This window comes from Dipteris shenzhenensis, chromosome 18 (assembly GCF_047967505.1).
Source record: "Dipteris shenzhenensis isolate YYH24624 ecotype China chromosome 18, Dip_SZ_1.0, whole genome shotgun sequence".
Taxonomy (NCBI): domain Eukaryota; kingdom Viridiplantae; phylum Streptophyta; class Polypodiopsida; order Gleicheniales; family Dipteridaceae; genus Dipteris; species Dipteris shenzhenensis.
This window is the reverse complement of record NC_141613.1, coordinates 55,120,393-55,136,756: the sequence shown is the minus strand read 5'-3', so window position 1 is coordinate 55,136,756 and position 16,364 is coordinate 55,120,393. Positions and strand designations below refer to the sequence as shown.

Below are 16,364 nucleotides of genomic sequence, written 5' to 3'. Positions count from 1 at the left end.
ATCCCATTGAATCTGCTCCTAAGTAGGACGCAAAGTACTTGTAGTAGAAGAGGCAGCTGCACCAGAAGTAGCATCAAACCCATCACCAAATCAGGCTGAGGCAGTACCAGATGTACCAAAAGCACGACCTGTACCAGAAGCAGGAGGTCTAGTGGGCCTGACCTCAGTGCCTGTAACAATATTCCAAAAATTCTTGGCAACCAAGACATGCCCCATCATATAAGCCCACATGGGGTAATTTGTATCATCAAGTTTGTCCTCAGACCCAAGCATCCCAAACAAATCATCCTTATTGCCAACCATAGTGCAAAAATGCAAGGCAAAGGCACCGACTGACAATGCAAATGAGAGGAGTGCAATCTCCCAAATCCAAAAGGCAATTTTCTGCACAAGCTTCAAAGCTTTTCACTGCAAATGTGTGGCTGTCACAAGGTGTACCTGCTGCAAAAAGACTCCCAAAAGGCAACACAAAGCCTTCCAAGGCAACAGGGGGCCTTTCCACAACCAAAGAAAGGACTGTTTTGCTGGAAATAAAAAGAGTCAATGCAGTAGGAGCTTACCAAGTGATGTACACCAACTTTACAGCAAGAAAAAGGCTCCAAACTCAAGCACAGATAGCCAACCTTGTAGGAGAGGTGAAATGGACAGTAAATGGCAATGAAGGATGCGAAAAGAAGCTGGAAAATGGAATTCCAGCAAGTGTATATACTCCACAATAATCAAAGGCTGATGTGGAGGCTGGGACAAGCGAAGGCCAGCAGGAGAAGGCCTCAAAATGAGAGCAGCAGCAACCTGAAAAGACAAGCTCGCAGCCCCAGGTAAAGGAACAGCAAATGAGTGCAAGAGGGCTTCCGAGAGGTTGCCAAAGGGCAGCAGCAAGCTTCCAAACACCAAGCCTCATGTTGCTTTGAACTATGATTTTCTCATCTCCGTTGCAGCTTTGATGCAGCATTCCAGGTCATCACATATCTATGCACGCCAAGGAGTACGGCTCTTGCACCTCATGGCGACGTAGACTACCATGGCTAGCACTACCTCCCCTATGGCCGTAGCAACTAAGGGTTATCAGAGATTATGCACATGCAGGTGGTTTGAGAGATTGGGACTCCACATGGACAGATTATCTCCCTTCCAATACAGCATTGAGGCTCCATCTCTCCCACTCAAATATCACGAGGTCAACTAGGTCATATGCGAGGAGCTTCTATAGCTACACACATTTAGGACTTGGTTGGCATTGAGTGAGCTCCCACTGAAGCTCAGCTTCTACAGGGATCATCGCTTGCGCATTCTGAGGGTGATTTCATTGATCCGCCAGGGTATGCTCGGATCCACCTCCCACATTCAGCCATCGACACGACACAAAAGGGAATGCACAGATCATGCTTGGGGACATCCCATCCATGTTCAACACTGGAGCATGACCGACAGGGGTTACCATGGCCCTTGTTAGACGCAGGGCCATCAACAGGAGGCCATCACGAATAACATTCACACATAGCGGCAAGCGCTCTATCTATGACCTCATGCCAGTACAACCCCACCCACCACTAGGACCATCATGATATCCCACTCCCCTTTTGGGACCTCTACTCACGTATTTGATGTATCTAACCAAACTTGATATTGGCTCTGATTTGATATGATGATGATGATGATGTTATGACTATGTCTAGGTAATGATGCTAATTTAGTAGCTCCACCCTTTCAGCATATTTTATTAGGTTTCTCTCAGTCTCATAGACCCATCGATCTTCTGAACACAATATCAATCATTCATGAATGGAGGGAAGTTTCTCTCTCTCTCTCTCTCTCTCTCTCTCTCTCTCACACACACACACACACTTTTTTTTTAAGTGAGAAGAAATATTTTATTGCTGTGAAATAATTACATTCATAGGTACTCCAAAAGCGGAGTAACTACTACTCAACCGAAAATCTTAGTATAAGCCATATATACATCATGATCAATCAAATGAGTCTGAAAGCAATCGTAAAACGATTGCTGCAAAGACCGTTTGAAAAAAACGAAAGATGGAAAAGTAGGATCACCAAAGACTATGATTTTTGTCCATCCATAGAGTCCAAAGTGCCCAGTAGCGCACCCAAACAAAAAATAAATCAAAACCCTGTCTAGCGGGATGAAAACCAAATAACCAGAAGTTCCTGCTAAAGTAACAGTAGGAAATCTCGCTCGAAGCCCCTGACGGATGAGAACGAGGAAATCACAAGTATGTGGACAGTGCCAGAAAATGTGAGGCACAGATTCAGCAGCACATAGACATCTGTGGCAAACAACCGGGGAAATATGTCTGTGCGCGAGTAACTGCCCAGATGGAAAAATGCCAAGTAGGACTCGCCAGACGAATAGCAGTTGCCGAAGAGGGACTTTATAATGCCAAAGGAGACGCAGCCGCTTTCTCCACCACTTTGATGGGCGATCCATATGCCAACAGAATTGGCTATGTCAAAAACCCAAGACGGAGGTAACAACACTTTATACAGAGAAGGCACTGTGATATGTGACAGCTTCAAAGGACGGGCTAAAGAAGAGGAAGAATGGAGAGTCCAATCCTCAAGCCTATCCTGAAGTTCCAAACGAGGTACCGGCAAGAAAGGTTAAAGCATTTCTAAAATTTTGTGCCATAAAGGACGATAATGAGCTCCCAAACCATACTTGCTAGCAGCCGCACAAAAAGATAAAAGAGTGTCATCATCCTGAAGTACATCCGCCACAAAAGCAATACCTTAGAAAGATATAAAACAAGAACGCCTGGGTTCTTGTATAGCCAAAGGAGGGTGGAATACTTTGGACCAATAAATATTCTCAACCCTTAAGAAATTTCCCAACAAAGAATCCCTACCATGCCATTCCAAGTGGGATAAAATATGCTTCCAATCAAGAAGCAAACGAGTGACAAAAGGGCAGCCTCTGATCTTGCCTTGAATAGAGCCAAATAGAAAATCCCACTGTGTAGGCTGCCAATGCCCAAAAGTGAAAGTATCAATATGCAACGAAAGAGAGTGGATCATGAAAGCCCGAGGCTGATCCCCTTGCATAAACTACAACATCATTTTCCTCCTATGAGCAAGTATATGCACTTAAATATTGAGTATGTTCAAACCCCGGTGCATCTTTGGAGAATAGAGACGATGCATAGAGAGTACTCTGAGACTTTTCTTGCCATTTTTTGAACGCCAGAAAATCTCCATGATAGTAGACATAAAGGAAACCAGATCTGCCTTAGTAAACATGATGAGGGGCAGATAGAATTATATGTATGCTATCAAAATGGATTGTGTTATTCGCAAACGAACATGTAATGGCCAAGTTGCAAGCTTCCAATATTCAAGTTTTTTCCTCAGCTTTGTGAGCACCCAATCAGTTTGTTGAGAACGAGTGAGCCCCCAACCTAGAGGATAGCCAAGATGTCAAATCAATTGAGAAGGTGGAACAATTTCGCCAGGCCACAAAAGACTATGTCTTCAGCATGCAACGGCAATAGCTTGGATTTCTGAAAATTCACATGAAAACCAACAGCTAAGCCATATGTGGAAAGAGCCTGCATAATCAAGGAGAGATCGCTCTGAGTATTTTTCGGGGTAAAGAAAGAATCATCAGCATATGCTTGAGCGATCATGCTACGGCTGCCTGAAATTTCCAATCCATGCAACATGCTAGTGTCCAAAAGGTGGTTCATATATTGAAGCATTGGATGAGTGGCTATGGCAAATAGTAAAGCACTGAGGAGACAGCCTTGCCGAACAGAACAACCAAGAGTCCAGGTTGTAGAAGTAGGCAACTTTACTATCTTGATATAGCCAATTGATAACTTGCTGCATTTTTGTGCCAAATCCCAAGGCATGCATTGTTTGTGAAATAAAGTCCCACTAAACAGTATCAAAAGCTCAACTTGCAATAGCAAAACATCCTGCTGCATATATTTGGCATATTCTATTCCAACATAGACATTAGCAATGTTGTCTGTGATATGCCTACGAGGAACAAAACCATATTGCGCTGCAACCCATCATGCAGATAGCCTTTTCTCCGATCAACAATCATTTTGCTAGTAAATTATAAATTTTTGGCATAAGCGTGATAGGTCTCCAATCAGCCAAAGATTCACATATTTGCTTTTTTGGAAGGAGTTTAACAAGACCTCTCTTCCATGTGTGTGGCATTTTTTGATTTTGCCAAGTAGAATTCACCATATGCAGCAAAGTATGCTTCAAAAGAGGCCAATATTCTAAAAAACACTCAACTGTAAGACCATCCCATCTTGGAGATTTCCATCTATCGCAGGATTTGATTGCATCTGACAATTCTCTTTCAGTAAAAGGTTCCTCCAATTCCAAAGCCTGAGTAGTGGAGATAATAGGAGAAACATGCTATAAAAGCAAATTTCTTGCAGACAAAACCTGTTGTGAGGAGGATCTGCATAACCAAACTGCTGAGAGAAATGATGTACACAAACAGAAGCAAGCTGTAACCGTGATGTAGTCCATGAACCATCAGGCATAAGCATCCTGCAAATGTTTGTTTTTAATCTCTTCTTATGCAAGCTTTTAAAAAATTGTTTGGAAGAACAGCCTTTATCTGTGAAAGCTCTTTGTCTTGCTCTGGTCTCCCATTTGGCAAGTTTCCTGTGATCATTGATTTGGAGACAATGTTTAGCTTGGCATAGTATTGTTTGCTCATGCAAGAACAAAGGACGAAAGTGACTAAGTTCAATGAGGTCTTGGCAAGTCAATTTAGCCTCAGCTACAGTTTCCCTCATAGTCTTCATGTAAGACTTGCCATAACGTCTAATTACAACTTGCATTTTGGAAACAAAAGAATCCCATGCATTATCAATATCAAAGTGGCTCTGAGAAGACACAGATTGATAGGCATTAGTAACCATTGCCTTGAAAGTAACATGCTGCAAATAGCTATTGTTCACAATCAGATGTCGCCTTTGAGGTAGTCTATCCTCTGGGATATCATGAAAAGATAGCCTCAACCATAACAGTACATGATCTGAATGCACAAAGGCATAGTCAACCCACATTTTGCATGTAAAATCATCATTTTGTTGCGGGGCTACGCTATACAAACGATCCAGAGGTGCTTGATAAGAAGAAAGGGCATTATGTTGAAAAGTGTATCCAGGTGACAAAGGCTGCAATTCCTTCCAAAGATCAACCAAATCAAGATGAATCAGTAATTGAGACCATGCATGCCTTTCAGAGATTAACATATGAGTATTTCCTGATGTATTGTCACCCTGTTGCGGAGCATTATTGAAATCCCCACATATGAAGGCATGATGTCTCCATGGATATCATTACATAGCATCCCAAATTGCACTTCTATTCCGAGAAGATTGAGGTGCATATACAGAAGCAAATTCAAACACCTCGCCTTGAATGATGCATTGAAGAATAATCCATCTACCTTGATTGTCATTTAAAGCAATAACTGGCTGAAGCTCATGCTTAATCAAAATGACTACACCCGAGAAAGAGTGCTCCCCAACATAAAAGATATCATAGCTGTAGTAGTGACCGGTCTTTCTTGCATAGACATGTTGATTGTGTTCTTGTAATGCCACTATATCAGGCTGAAATCGATTGATATACATCCACACACATTTCCATTCCCTACTGTCGCACATCCCCTGAACATTTAATGTACAGCATTTGATATGAGCAAGCATATTTACAGATATATATAGGAAAAAACAGTTATGTACAGCAGCAACCTTCAGGATGTCAACCCTGCATTTCTACCTTAGAGTCAGGGCCTCTTCCCTGAGAAGAAACATCCGCCTGAGGAGTAGACAGCAATGCAGCAACCTCTTCTTCAGGGAAGAGTGTTATGCTCGCTGTCACTGCAGCCCATGTGATTCCAATTCCTGAGTTGACCGCTGGAGAGTTTTCACTAGCAGATGCTCCATTCCAAGTGCGAGAGGATGGAGGACGTCAAACAGAAATAACTTTTCTTGGACTTTGCCATCCATCAATTGGAGTTTTTGGTCCTTTTGCTGAGGGTTGAATAGCAGGAAGCGAAGGGAAAGAAGCACTCCCATTTGAAACAACTGGGGCTTTGCCTTTATCCTGATTCACAAAAAACTGTCTATTACCTTTATTTTTATTTCCAATAGGTGCAAAAGCATCCTTATTGGGCATCTGAGCAGGCAAAGTAGCAGGAGACGTTTTATGCTGACTTAGTGGACACTGTGAAGCCATGTGCCCAAATTTTTTACATTCAAAGTAGGCCCCTGCAAATAAAGCCAATTTCAATTTATAAAATGCACTTCCCATGTCAACATTGTTCACCGTGACTGAATAAGACTCCGATGTGGGATTATCAGTATCCTAGAGAATGCAAAATCGATTAGAGTTGCCGTTAGGCTGCGGTGGGCAAACCACTTTGCCTAAAGTCGCTGCAATTTTAGGCAAGAGTGAAGCCATGCATTGCGGGAAGTCTACAACTTCAACCCAGACCGGACATCGATGTTGAATCAGAGCCTGATAATCCCTTGTGGGGGGGGGACCATGGCAAAACGTGCACCATTTGCTGCGCAAAAAAGAGTGGCGAGCACTCCAAAAGCATTTGCCTGTGAATCTCATCTACCATGATGACCTCAAAAAAGCCTCTGGCTACATAGTGTACCTTATGAACAAACGAGCCAACCAGTGTTCGGGTCAACCAATTCCCTACCTTTGCAACAGGTGGCATCCGACCTGGGAAAAATAAAATGACTACATTTTTTGCATATTCTCTAACTGGATCCACGATTTCATCCACTTCAACCATGAGACCAACCGATGGAACAGAGTCTTTCCACTCTTTCCTTGTGTCTACAAATCCTTCGTGCATGACATCATAAACCAGTTGTGCTTCAACAGAATCATGCACAGGGTCGTGCTGACTTCTTTTGCTTTTTGCATTGAACCGATCGATCCTTTTGAAAAGTTTTTTCATAAGAGTATTCAGCCAGAAGAAGATGGAACCCAAAAAAGGGGTAACCTATAAATTGATAAAAGAGAAAAAACAGTTCCAAAAAATAGCCCACAAAGAAGAAGGAAATAGTGTATTTGCAAGGAGAAGAAGGGGAAAGAGATATTTAGGAATTTAGAGAGAAGAAAATACAAGTTTTGGAGAAGGAAAAGAGAAAAAACCAGGAAAAGATCCAAGATGAACTATAAATTAGAGAAAAAAGAGAGGTCCTTGCGATGGAAAGAGTACACAAGACCCAAGAACCAAAAAGGAGAGAAAGGGGGAAGAGAAAACCCTCCGAACCAGTGTGTAGACGTAGCCTGTAAGCAAATCCGGTACAAACAACAACCCAAAAGCAGGGAATCAGCCGGCAGCAGCAGCCTGAACAGGGCGGAACAGGCCGTACAGATCCGTACACCTGTATGAAATTGTACGGAGCTGTGGCGGGACTGTATGGCAGGGATTTAAGACCCCAGACAGCTGGTTATGGATGCTGATTTGGAACAGCAGGTAGCTGAAGCAGACGGGCTCATCTGAAGAGGCTAAGGAGCTGATGGGAGGGCTGGAGCAAGAGCTGCAGGTTCTCTCTCTCTGTCTCTCTCTCTCTCTCACACACACACACACACACTTTTTTTTTTGTGTGGGAAGAAATCTTTTATTGCTGTAAAATAATTACATTCATAGTTACTTCAAAAGTGGAGTAACTCCTACTCAACTGAAGATCTCTGTATAAGCTGTATATACATCCTGATCAATCAAACGAGTCTGAACGCAATCATAGAATGATTGCTGCAGAGATCGTTTGAAAAAAACAAAAGATGAAAATAGGGGATCACCAAAGACTATGATTTTTGTCCATCCATAAAGTCCACAGTGCCCAGTAGCGTACCCATACAAAAAATAAGTCAAAACCCTGTCTAGCTGGATGAAAACCAAACAAGCAGAAAAACCTGCCAAAAGTACCAGTAGGAAATCTCGCTCGAAGCCTCTGTCGAATGAGAGCGATGAAGTCACAAGTGTATGGACAGAACCAAAAGATGTGAAGCACAGATTCAGTATAGTGTAGGCATCTGTGGCAAACAACCGGAGCAATATGTCTATGTGCGAGTAACTGGCCAGATGGAAAAATGCCAAGCAGGACTCGCCAAAGGAAAAGATGTTGCCGAAGAGGGACTTTATAATGCCAAAGGAGAAGCAGTCGTTTTCTCCACCACTTTAGTGGGCGATCCATATGCCAAACAATATTTGCTCTGTCAGAAATCCAAGGCGGAAATAATAACACTTTATACAGAGATGACACTGTGATATGTGAGAGCTTCAAAGGACGGGCTAAAGAGGAAGAAGAATGTAAAATCCAATCCTCAAGCCTATTCTGAAGTTCCAAACGAGGTACCGGCAAGAACGGTTGAAGCATTGTTGAAATCCTATGCCATAAAGGACGATAATGAGCTCCCAAACCGTATTTGCTAGCAGCCATAGAAAAGGATAAAAGAGTGCCATCATCCTGAAGTACATCCGCCACAGAAGAAATGCCTTTGAAAGAGAGAAAATAAGAACCTCTGGGTTCTTGTATGGCCAAAGAAGGGTGGAATACTTTAGATCAATAAATATTCTCAGCCCTCAAAGAATTTCCCGACAAAGAATCCCGACCATTCCATTCCAAGCGGGATAAAATATGTTTCCAATCAAGAAGCAGACGAGAGACAAAAGGGCAGCCTCTGATCTTGCCTTGGATAGAGCCAAATAGGAAATCCCACTGAGTAGGCTGCCAATGCCCAAAGGCAGAAGTATGAATATGTAATAAAAGAGAGCGGATCATGAAAGCCCAAGGCTGATCTCCTTGCATAAACTGCAACATCATTTTCCCTCTGTGAGCAAGTAAATGCATTTGAATATTGAGAATGTTCAAACCCCCGTGCATCTTTGGAGAACAGAGACGATGCATAGAGAGTAATCTGAGACTTTTCTTGCCATTTTTTGAACACCAAAAAATTTCCATGATAGCTGACATAAAGGAAACCAGATCTACCTTAGTGAACATAATGAGAGGCAGATAAAATTGTATGTATGCTATCAAAATGGATTGTGTTATTCGCAAACGAACATGTAATGGCCAAGTTGCAAGCTTCCAATATTCAAGTTTTGCCCTCAACTTTGTGAGCACCCAATCAGTTTGTTGAGAACGGGTGAGTCCCCAACCTAGAGGATAGCCAAGATGTCGAATCAATTGAGAAGCAGGAACAATTTCCCCAGGCCACAAAAGACTGTGCCATTCATGAGCATGCAACGGCAACAATTTTGATTTCTGAAAATTGACCCGAAGACCAGCAGCCAATCCATATGTAGAAAGAGCCTGCATAATCATGGACAGATCACTCCGAGTATTTTTTGGGGTAAAGAAAGAATCATCAGCATATGCTTGAGCGACGATCATGCTATGACTGCCAGGAATCTCCAAACCGTGCAACTGGTCAGTGTCCAAAAGATGGTCCAGATATTGAAGCATTGGATGAGTGGCTATGGCAAAAAGTAAAGCACTTAGGGGACATCCTTGCCTAACAGAACAACCAAGAGTCCAGGTTGTAGAGATATCCCCTGAAAGTATGCAGGCAGCTTTACTATCTTGATATAGCCAACTGATAACTTGCTGCATTTTTGTGCCGAATCCCAATGCCTACATAGTCGATGAAATAAAATCCCACTTAACAGTACCAAAGGCTTTGGCAATATCAACTTGCAAAAGCAAAACATCTTGCTGCGTGTATTTCGCATATTCAATTCCAACATAGGCATTAGCAATGTTATCTGTGATATACCTACGCGGAACAAAACCATATTGCACAGGATGCAACCCATCATGTAAAAACCCCTTTCGCCGATCGACAATCATTTTGGTAGTAACTTTGTAAATGACTGGCATAAGGGTGATAGGTCTCCAGTCAGCCAAAGATTCACAAATTTGCTTTTTTGGAAGGAGTTTAACAAGACCTCTCTTCCATGTGTCTGGCATTTTCTGATTTTGCCAAGTAGCGTTCACCATATGCAGCAATGTATGCTTCAAAAGAAGCCAATATTCCAGAAAAAACTCAACTGTAAGACCATCCCATCCTGGAGATTTTCATCTACCACAGGATTTGATTGCATTTGACAATTCCCTCTCAGTAAAAGGTTCCTCCAATTCCAAAGCTTGAGTAGTGGAAATAATAGGAGAAACATGCTGTAACAATAAATTTCGTGCAACCACAACCTGCTGCGAGGGAGGAACTGCAGAACCAAAGTGCTGAGAGAAATGATGCACACATACAGAAGCAAGCTATGACCGTGAGGTAGTCCATGAACCATCAGGCATAAGCACCCTCTGCAAATTTCTGTTTTTAATCTCCTCTGATGCAAGCTTTTGAAAAATTGTTTGGAAGAGCAGCCTTTATCTGTGCAGGCTCTTTGTCTTGCTCTAGTCTCCCATTTAGCCAGTTTCTTGTGATCATTGAGTTTAAGACAATGTCTAGCTTGGCATAGTGTTGTTTGCTCATGCAGGGACAACGAACGAAGATGGCTGAGTTCAGTGAGGCCCTGACAAGTGAATTTGGCCTGAACAATAGTTTCCCTCAGAGTCTTCATGTAAGACTTGCCATAACCTCTAATCACAACTTGCATTTTGGAAACAAAAGAATCCCATGCATTATCAATATCAATATGGCTGCGAGAAGACAGAGAATGAGATGCTTCAGTAACCATGGCCTTGAAAGCAGCATGTTGCAAATAGCTATTGTTCACAATCAGATGTCGCCTTTGTGGCAATCTATCATCTGGCATATCATGAAAGGATAACCTCAACCATAGAGGTGCATGATCTGAATGCACAAAGGCATAGTCAATCCACATTTTGCACGTAACATCACCATTTTTTGTTGCGGAGCTACACTATACCATCGATCCAAACGTGCCTGATAAGAAGAAAGGGCATTATGTTGGAAGGTGTATCCGGGTGACAAAGGCTGCAATTCCTTCCAAAGGTCAACCAAATCAAGATGCATCAGTAATTGAGACCATGCATGCCTTTCAGGGGTTAACATATGAGTATGTCTAGAGGTATTGTCACCCTGTTGTGGAGCATTATTGAAATCCCCACATATAAAGGCATGATATCTCCATGGATATTGTTGCATGGCATCCCAAATTGCAGTTCTTTCTCGAGAGGATTGAGATGCATAGACAGAAGCAAATTCAAATACCTCTCCTTGAATGATGCATTGAAGAATAAGCCATCTGCCTTGATTGTCATTTAAAGCAATAACTGGCTGAAGCTCATGTTTGATCAGAAAGACTACCCCTAAGAAAGAGTGCTCCCCATCATAGAAAATATCATAGCCACAGTAGTGACCTGTCTTTCCTACATAGACATGTTGGTTGTGTTCTTGTAATGCCACTATGTCAGGCTGAAATCTATTGATATACAGCCACACAGATTTCCATTTCCTATTGTCACACATCCCCTGGACATTGAGTGTAAAACATTTGATATGAGCAGTCATATTTACAGATATTTATATTAAAATAACAGCTATGTACAACAGCAAACTTCATGATGTCAGCCCTGCATTTCTATCTCAGGGTCAAGGCCTCTTCCCTGAGAAGAAATATCCACCTGAGGAGTAGACAGCAAAGCAGCAACCTCTTCTTCAGGGAAGAGTGTTCTGCTAGCTGTCACTCCAGCCCATGTGATCCCAAAACCTATATTGACCTCTGGGGTGTTTCCACTAGAAGATGCACCATTCCAAGTGCGAGGGGGTGGAAGTCTTCGAGCAGAAATAACTTTTCTTGGACTTTGCCATCCATCAATTGGAGGTTTCTGTCCTTTTCTTGAGGGTTGAATAGCAGGAGGTGAATGTGAAGAAACATTTCCATTTGAAACCACTGGAGCTTTGCCTTTATCTTGAGTTCCAAAAAACTGTCTACTACCTTTGTTTTTATTTGCAATGGAGGTAGGAGCATCTTTAGTAGGCATTTGAACAGGCAAAGTAGCAGGAGGCATTTTATGCTGATTCATTGAACACTGTGAAGCCATGTGTCCAAATTTTTTGCAGTCAAAACAAGCCCCTGCAAATAATCCCCATTTCAGTTTATAAAAAGCACTTCCCATGTCTACATTGTTCACCGTGACTAAATAAGAGTCTGGTGTGGGATTATCAGTATCCCAGAGAATGCAAAATCGATTCGAGTTGCCATTAGGCCGTGGTGGGCAGACCACTTTGCCTAAAGTTGCTGCAATTTTAGGCAAGAGTGAAGCCATGCATTGCGGGAAGTCTACAACTTCAACCCAGACCGGACATCTGTGTCGGATCAAAGCCTGAAAATCCCTTGTGGGAGACCATGGCAATACGTGCACCATTCGCTGCCCAAAAAAGAGGGGCGAATGTTCCAAAAGCATTTGTTTGTGTATCTCATCCACCATAATGACCTCAAAAAAACCCCTGGCTGCATAGTGTACCTTGCGAACAAACAAGCCAGCCAGTGTGCGAGTCAACCAGTTGCCTATCTCTGCAGCAGGTGGCATCCGGCTTGGAAAAAATAAAATGACTGCATTTTTTGCATATTCTCTAACTGGATCCACAATTTCATCCACTTCAACCATGAGGCCAACCGATGGAACCGAGTCTTTCCACTCTTTCCTTGTGTCTGCAAATCCTTCATGCATGACATCATAGACCAGTTGTGCCTCAAGAGAATCATGTACCGGGTCATGCTGACCCTCAACCTACTTTTGCTTCTTGCAATGAACTGAACGATCCTTTTGAAAAGTTTTTTCATAGGAATATTCAGCCATAGCTTTGTAAGAAAGTAGAACCCAAAAAGGAGATACCTGTAAAGTGATAGTGGAGAAAAAAACCAGTCTCAAAAAAAGCCCACAAGAAGCCCACAGAGAAGAGAAAAGGAGTGTATTTGTAAGGAGAAACAGGGGAAAGAGAGATGTAGAGGTCGAGAGAAGATAAAAACAGTTTTATAGAGAAAAAGGAGAGAAAAAACCACTAAAAATTCCCAGATGAACTATATTTCAGAGAAGAAGGAAAGATTTTGGCGATGGGAAAGGTGCACCGGACCCAGGGACCCAAGAGGAGAGAAACGGGAGCAAAAAGCCTTCGAAATCAGTGTATGGATGTAGTCCGCAAGCAAATCCCTGTATGAAATCAATTCAGGAGCCGGAGATGAACTGGTAGCAGCAAACTGTAGCAGGCGAAACAGTCCGTACAGGCCGTACACCTGTACGGAATCTGTACGGGGCTCTGGCGGGCTGTACGACAGGTAGTAGCTGCTCCAAAACACCGTGTTTTGAGCTCTGATACAGCGTAACAGGAAGCTGAGGCTCACGGGCTGGTTGGGGGAGGGTCTAGAGCTGTTGCTGAAGGCTGTCTCCTCTCTCCTCACTCACACTCTCTCTCTCTCACTCACACACACACACACCATACACACTACATACACACACACTTTTTTTTTTGTGAAACCAGTAACTATAAAATTAACATGAAATCAATGTACATGACATTAGACTCCAAAAGAGAGCCTAATGAAAGAACTCAAAAACAGTCAGAAAACACTTCAAGGCTAGTAGCATCCAAGTCCCTCGCAGCATAACTATCATATAAAGATTGCTTGAGGGACATTCTGAAGAAAGCATATGCCTGAGGAAACTGTTGTCCCATTCTAAAATGCAATCTCTGTGTCCAAATAGTCCATAGTACCCAAAAACGAGCCCAGTGAAAGAAAAGGAGGAATGGAGACATCTGAGATGAGAAGCATCCAAACATCCAGAAGAGTTTCCCAAATCTGATACAGGGAAACCGAAGCCGCAATAAATGAGAGACATGAGTGATCAATATCCGAGAGTGCGGGCAAGACAATAACAAATGGGGAACTGTCTCACGGTGATGAGAGCAACGGGGGCAGGAAGAGGAAGCAATACGACGTGCTGCCAATTTCACCCCAATGGAAAAAGCTCCCACTATACATCTCCAAAAGAAAAGCCTCTGTTTCAATGGCAATTTATCTTTCCAAATTTTCTTGAGTTGTGATTGCACCAAGATAAAGGCCTATCCAAATTCCAAAGAGTGTTGGCATGCTTATCAATCCATGGCGGTGGAAGAAGAAATCTGTAGACCATCGAAGAGGCCAAATTATGCATTGAAAGTGAACAGGTAGCAGGAGATAAGGAAGTCTGATTCCAATCCAGTAATCTGTCCTGTACAAACAGTGGAGGAACAGGAACAAATGGCTGCAACATAGTTGTAAGTATTCTCCAAATGGGCCTATGATGCAGACCTAAGGGGAATGTCCTGCAAGCTTGTGGAAATGAAAGCACATAACCATGTTGATCCACAACATCTCCGACAAATCTTATGCCCAATTTCATAAGATTATATGCTTTAATAGGTGCCTGTAAAGAAATAGGCGATTCAAACACCTTGCTCCAATGGATGCTTTCCAAGCGAAGAGAATTACCATGATGGGAAGAAGCACCTGACCATTTAGCATAAGAGAGAATTCTCTTCCAATCATGAATAAAAGCAGTAGAAACAGGACAGCTAGGAATTTTTACCTGAAATGTGGTCATGACTGCTTCCCAATGATCTGTAATCCAATGCCCATATGCATGGGACGTCATGTTTCCACACATAGCTGCTAACATAATAGCCCATGGCTGTTTTTGCTGAAAAAAATCAGCAATCATACTACTCTTTCTTGCCAACATATGAAACTGAAGATTGAGAATATTCAGTCCCCCATGAGTCTTAGGAGAACAAACAGACTACATGGGAAGTAGTCGCAAAGCCTTTTTGTGAGATTTGCTTTTCCAAAATATCTCCATAGCCTGGGACATATAGGAAGCCAAATGCTTAAAAGACCAGGGAAGAAGAGGCAAATCAAATTGCACATATGCCATAATGATAGATTGTACTATCCGAAGTCGAACATGTAGAGGCCAAGTAGACAAGTGCCAGTATTCCAGCTTCTTGTTAATCTTTTGAAGCACCCATTTGAGCTGTTGTTGAGGGGCAATATTCCAGCAGTATTCCAGCTTCTTGTTAATCTTTTGAAGCACCCATTTGAGCTGTTGTTGAGGGGTAATATTCCAGCCAATGGGATACCCTAAATGCCTCACAATAGTATGGGAAGAAATAATGTGGCCTGGCCAGAGAAGTGCATGCCAATCAGCTTCTTTCAATGCTAGAAGATTCGATTTCTGAAAGTTGATATGCAGTCCAGCAGCTATGCCAAAATCATTCAGTGTATGCATCAAATGAGAGAGGTCACTTTGAGAATTCCTGGGCATGAAATATGAATCATCAGCATATGCCTGTGCAATAAACGGCTGTGCCCCTGGAATTTGCAAGCCATGAAGCTGCCCTGTATCTGCAAGATGGTCCATATGCAACAATAACGGATGAGTAGCAATGGCATACAGTAGCGAACTAAGAGGGCAACCCTGTCTCACTGAACGGGTCATAGTCCATGTCCTTGACAACCCACTACCAAGCAAACACTGCGCAGTGGCATGAGAATAGAGCCAGTAAATAATATGGACCAGCCGAGGGCCAAATCCCAATTTATGCATAGTCTGATAAATAAAATCCCAATGGACAGTATCAAATGCTTTCGCAATGTCCACTTGCCGAATGAGAACATCTTGTTTAGAATATTTGGCATACTCAATTGCAAGCAAAACATTGGAGATATTGTCAGTAATCTGCCTTCTGGGAACAAACCCATACTGCCTGGGATGAAGTCCTGCTTGCAAGATAAATCGAACCCTGAGGACAATCATTTTGGCAATGAGTTTGTAAATGACTGGCATAAGAGAGCCGCCAATCAGCCATTGTCTCACACAACCTTTTTTTGGGGATCAATTTGACAAGACCATGTTTCCAAGAAGGAGAAAGAGATTGTTCTGCCCAAGCATGATTGATCATCAAAAGAAGAGTGTTCTTGAGATCACCCCAAAATGCACGGAAAAATTCAACAGTCAATCCATCCCAACCAGGAGAGCTGCCTTTACCTAAATGACTCAAAGCATCATCCAGTTCATTAAGCATAAAGGGCTGCTCCAATGCATGAGCCTGTTCCCGAGACAATATAGGCTGAACATGCATAAGAAATTGAGACCTAGCTGCATTCACTTGCATCGAATAATCAGGCTAAGGAGAAAAGAGATGCTGGAAATGACTAGAGCATTTCTGATTTGGAGGTGGTCCAAGTGCCATCATCTTGCCTGATCCTGCAAATATCCTCCTTTCGCCTATCCGCATGAAGGCTTTTAAAGAAGGCTTTGGAGGAGCAGCCCTTATCCAAAAGGGGTTTCATGCGAGCTCGGATTTGCCACTTC

At 42.6% G+C, this 16,364-nt stretch overlaps 1 protein-coding gene across 4 annotated transcripts in view; it reads right to left on the bottom strand.

The window, feature by feature from the left end:
- LOC147891442 (uncharacterized) overlaps positions 1-16,364 on the bottom strand; it is a 109,012-nt gene that overhangs the window by 37,074 nt on the left and 55,574 nt on the right. The window lies entirely within an intron of this gene.